This window comes from Lactuca virosa, chromosome 7 (genome assembly GCF_052849685.1).
Source record: "Lactuca virosa cultivar CGN04683 chromosome 7, Lactuca_virosa_CGN04683_v6, whole genome shotgun sequence".
In the NCBI taxonomy this organism is placed as follows: domain Eukaryota; kingdom Viridiplantae; phylum Streptophyta; class Magnoliopsida; order Asterales; family Asteraceae; genus Lactuca; species Lactuca virosa.
The window spans coordinates 76433610-76439609 of NC_136432.1; positions in this window are offsets into that span (position 1 = coordinate 76433610).

The following is a 6000-nucleotide window of genomic DNA, read 5'->3' on the forward strand; positions in this document are numbered from 1 at the left end:
TGAGCGCAATGGGTCCGATTAATTTTTTCCTTGGTTTGAATATAAGACAGGGACCAGAAGGTATTTTTATCAACCAGGAGGCCTACACGAAGAACTTGCTGGAAAAGTTCGGTATGACGGGAGATTCAAAAGTGAAGGTTCCTATGGCGTTTGACACAAAGTTAACACCGTCTTTGGAAAAACCTGCTGTTGACGTAACTTTATCGTTAAATGATAGGGTCTCTTATGTATCTAACGGCTAGTAGACCAGAAATTATGTTTTCTGTTTGTTATTGTGGCAGGTTTCAAGCAAATCCAAGAGAACCTCACATGGTGGTAGTGAAAAACATTTTCCATTATCTGAAGCGAACCTCTTCTTTTTGTCTTTGGTACCCTGCTAGATCTGGATTTTTTGTTCAAGCCTTTTCTGACGCCGATCTTGGAGGATGTGGTCTGGACCGAAAGAGCACAACTGGTGGATGCCAATTCCTTGACGGTAAACTTGTTAGCTGGCAGTCCAAGAAGCAAACATGTGTGTCTCTTTCAACAACCGAAGCTGAGTACATAGCTGCAGCATCCTGTACCTCTCAAGTAATATGGATACAAAGCCAACTAAGAGACTATGGGCTAAGTATGAAGAAAATACCTCTCTATTGTGACTCAGAAAGTGCGATAAGAATATGTCACAATCCGGTGCAACACTCAAAGACAAAGCATATTGCACTAAGATACCATTTCATCAAGGACCATGTAGAAGATGGGGACGTGGAAGTACATTTCGTTCGGTCCTCTTATCAACTGGCTGACATATTCACTAAAGCCTTACCAGAAGCAAGCTTCAATAAAATTTTACAAGGTTTGGGAATGATGGAAGCAGAGTCGGTACCGAACCCTCAAATCTCACTCTAAAAATTAGACAAGCGAAATAGAGCGAACGCTCGGTCTATTTCGGTTCCGGAATTTTCGGGAACTGAAATGAACCGAACGCTCGATCTATTTCGGCTCCATAATTTTCGGGAACCGAAATGAACCGAACGCTCGGTCTTTTTCGGCTCCGGAATTTTAAGGAACCGAAATGAACCGAACGCTCGGCTTATTTCGCTTCATTCTTTTAAGGTTTGGTTTCGGCTGTACATTTTGATTATTCTTTTAAGTCTATTTTCTTACTCTATTTTCTCTTTCATTTTTTATTATTTTTTTTAGAGTGTTTTGTGCTAATTTCTTTTTGTTTATTTTTCTGTTTTTATTATTTTTTCAGAAAACTTTAAAAATCCAAAAATATTTTTTCTTTTATTTTTCCGTTTTTTTTATTTTTCAGAAAATTTCAAAACTCCAAAAATATTTTTCTAAAATTTTGTTTTCTTTTGTTTTGTTTTGTTTGTGTGGTCTGTTTGTTTGCTTGTTCTTTTTAATTAGGTCCCAAGTATTTCTGTGCAACATAATTTGGAGCTAAGGCAGGTATGATTCTTTTCATATGAACTAGTTAAGTGTCCCTAGAAGCATGTTGTTGCATGTAGACCGAAGCCTCTAAGACTAAGAGCAAGGCCTTAATGATTCGATCTATACCTATCGTTTCTTCCCAATCAGGCTGATAAAATCCACTCAAGTCAAGAGCTACCTTACTCTTCTCAAATGAGTTAAGAGTTTTCTGCTTTGTCACGTTTATATAGCAGTGGTACTTTCGGTTCCTTAACCACCCTCCTTACATTCTCCATCAACTTTCGGTTCACCACTGTAACCCTTGAGACTCTCAGCTTTTACCACTGAGGTTTATGGTTGCATAAAATCTGTGTTTATGATCTTAGATACGTACACCACGTGCTGAGTGAAACCCACAATCCAACACCAACAATGAATTGACGGTGAATCTTTATATTCAAGATCTTACTTGTTACCTAACGAAATCTCATTTTATTTTTGAGTGGTCTTTTATGAAATTGTCTAACACCAAGGCATTTCTTCCCAAAAAGATCCAGCTTGTTTTTGTTTTTGAGATTTCTTTAACATCTTTAGTCATAGCAAATTATATCCCACCTACTTGTTCAACAGCCCACATCGGTCTCACAAGTACTTCATCCAATGTTCGGTCTTATGTTAAGAATCGACGTTCGGTTGAAGATAAGCCACCCTTAGCCTATTATTTAAAAGAAGCCTTTCGGTGTTTCTTTACAAGCACTCGATCTTATTGTTTCGGGATACCACGCAAGCACTTCAAGTCTCTCTTGACTTTGAAGGAAGCGATTCTTGCCCGGAATCATCTGCTTTATGTCTTTTCACAGAAATCACTCACATCCTATACACATTTTGCTTTATTTATTACTTTTTGGCACACTCTTGCACGAAAATACTTTGTGATTTTTCAAAATTCTAGTTGTTGTTTCTTATGGCCTGTTTGAAGTTTTTCTTTAGGCGCGAAAATGGTGATTATCATATCTGAAGCGAAGGTGAATTTGAAAAGACGATATGTGGATAAGATTTTGGGCGCGTGAATTTGAACGGTTCCTAAACCCATGCTTGCTGACGTCTATCTGGGGGAAACCAAGCTGTCACATCGCGCTTTTTCAGGCGACATTTTAGTGATCGTATCATCACGAAGATTCTTTCTCTCTCCTAGCAACGGTATATAAAGGGTTTCTCGCACACATTGTACCTTCTTACCTTCTTCAAATTCTCTCAATACACAAGGCGATCTGCAACTGTTCATCTTCTTCCTTATCTGAACAATGGCGGATTCCTCATCTGTTCAAGATCAAACTGCATCGTCCTCATTGCTCGTGATCAAACCCAACCAGAACATGATCATTCATCTGAACCCGTTTCTGTATGATTCATACATGCTCCAAGTTGTTGAATGCCTCAAATACTCTCCTATGGTCATCGCCCTTACACAGGTGGAAACTGTCCCCATGTCTCTTCTATCCCAAGTCTATTCTACTGCAACCTATGACAAGAACAAAGAGAGGATCTACTTTCAAATCTTCTCGCACAAGGCATCAATTTCGAAAGGGCGCTTTTGTTCCCTGCTAAAGCTTGATGTCGATGCCTCTGTTATCTCTCCTGACTTCGTCATTACAACTCAAATATTTACAATGCTCTACGAGATGGGATACACTGATGTTCTTACCACCATCGTGAAGGTTAAGAAATCATGTTTGCCGCCCCAATGGAATGGCTTGCTTACTCTTCTCAACAAGAGTTTGGCGGAGAGGGTTGTTGGGTCTGATGGAACCATTAAGGGTTTTCTGACCATTCTATATGGTCTCTACAATGGGATAAATCTCGACTATGGGTCGATTATTTGGTCACATGTGGTGCAAAGTCTCAATACTTCAACGAGACACTCTGAAATTTATTGTGGTCGCTTCTGGACTATCATCACACGCAGGGCTATTGATTCGTTGCAAATTCCGGTCATGAAGGATGCCCTTGTCTCTTCTGTGGCTACTTTTCACACGAAGAAAATTATCTTCTTTGATCCAACAAAGTTCTTTCACAACGGTTCCATACCTGAGACGATGTACAGGTCTGTCTCAGCCGAAAGTAAGATGATGGCTGATTATCGCAAGCTTCCTCCCAAAGGACCGAGAGTACTGTCTCCTGAACAGCAAGCTGCTTTAGAAGCTGTGGAGAAGCCAGCCAACCGAGGCAAAAGGGAAACTACCAAGAAAGAGAAGACTGAAGGTGCTTCGTCTAAGCCTGCCAAGTCTAGGAAGCGAAAGGCTGATAAAGGTGAATCTTCGGCTCCAAAGAAGATTAAGAAGATGGCGAAGAAATCAAAGAGTCCTTCTCCTTCAAGCTCAGAAAATGATGAGGAGGATGAGGAAGAGGAAATTCAGCATCATGAATCACCGAGAGGTAATACACCTCCTCGTTCTCCAACTCCAACCGAACCTCTTAATGACAAGATTCCAACACCTCCTCCATCTCCACCGAAAACCACTGTTCCAATTTCGGTTGCTCCCATTCCACCACCTACAACATCTCAAACAACTTTTGTATCCCCACCACCACCAGTGAGTACTATACCAATTTCTACAACTCCTTTACCACCTCCTATTGTTTCCCAAGCAACTACCACCACTACAACTGAACCAACAGTAAACGTCAACGTATCTGATACGGGGGCAAATACTGAAACCGAACCTCCTGTTACTTCTAAAACTCTTACACCCTCACCTTCAACCGATTCTGGTGCCACTCTCGGTGGTGATAATGTTGAGTTTGGCTCAACTTATTACAGTCCCTATCGGCTTCCAACAGATGACGATGAAGAGGCTCCTGTCTCACGACAACAATTGCAGAATATTGATGAGAAGCTTGATCAACTGCTTGCCGCTAACAAGTCCTACAACGATGTTGTACTCAAAGCTTTTATGGACACCGCTTTTGAGCAATATTCTGGGGCCATTGAGAAATCGACGAAGGCTGTTGAGGATTCCACTTCTTCTTGCAAGAAGGCCACTACTGAAGTTTCAGAACTTGTTCACAGCTCTCAGATTTTTCTCGAATCACTCAAAGGACATGCTGATTCAAATGCAGCCAAAGTAAATGCTTCAGTTGATTCCTTATCCAAGTCACTAAAAGAGGAGCAAGCTAAATTTGAGCTTGTTCGTTCTTCCATTCAAGCTGAGAACACTTCTCTACTAAGCTCAGTGACTTCTCATCTTACAACACTTCAAGCTGATTTAGCAAAGGAGAGTGCATTGAAGGAAGATCTTGCACGCCAAGCCTCTACTATAGAAGTTCAGAAAGTGCAGTTAGCTCAAGCTGAAAAGGAAATCTCACTGTTAAAGACTAAGCGAGATGTCTTCAGGAGCTATGCTGGGGATGTCAAGAATATGCTTACCAATCTTCTTGGTGCTCATGATCCTATCCTTACTCTGACCATCAGGAATCATTTGACTTCCAAACTTCTTCCTACCCTTGCTCTCTTACATGAAATGAAGGGTGTTTCGGAGAGATTCGTACCTCCAAAACAAGGGGGAGAAGGTGCTCAATTTACTCAACAAAAGGTCACAGTCAAAACCGAGCCGAAGGGTAATGAAGCTTCGGGTTCTGGTAACAAAGATAAGAAGAAGGGATTGGATGATGATAGTGATGAAGAAGAAGAAACAATTGCTAAAGCCTTGAAAAGAAAAAAAAGGGATAAAGAATTGGATGAAACCCTTCGGGTAGCGAAGGAAGCTGAAGAAAGGGAGAGGAAGAACAAGGAAGAATGATCGGTATATTTTACATCACGCTTAATATACTATAATTTATGTAAAATAACCGATTTTATCTAAGAATGGTGCTACTTTGACATGTATTTGAATTATGTTTGTAGGTGGTAAATATGATGAAAATGGTACAAAAAGATGCAAAAAGAAGTTCAAGGAATTACACGAAGAGAAATCAAGATTGAAAACAAAAGAATTGAAGATGTTCGGGTTTGGAAAGACGAGAAAACAAAATAAAAAAATGAAAAATTGTATTTTTAAAATAATTATAATTTAATTAAAATGATTTATTTAGGAAATAATAATTTTATTATTTTCTAAATAATTTAATTTAATTAAATGTATTTTTAATAAAATCAAAATAAAAATAATATATAAAAATCATGTTTTTTTAAAATAAAAATAAAAAGAATTTAAATTAATTAATGAGGTTTAATTAAAATAGATTATTGGGAATTAATTATTTAATTTCTAAAAAAATTATATTAATTAAATTAATTTAATTTAATTTAATTCACAAAAAGAAAAAAAAAATATAAAAGGAAAAATTTCGGAATGAGCCCAAACCCGGAGCCCAAACCCAGAAACCCAAAAGCTCGCGACCCAGATCCGGAGATCCGACCCCAATCCGGAGACCGCCCCGCAATCCAGATGCTCTCACAGTGAAACCCGGCTCCGACCCGGGTTGGATCCGCGCTTTTATCCGCACGTGACGTCATCGATAACGTCGTCCGATCCATATCCGCTTTGATCCGGCTCCGACCCGCCCCGTTGCCGCCCCGTTTCTACTCACAGAAGATCCGCG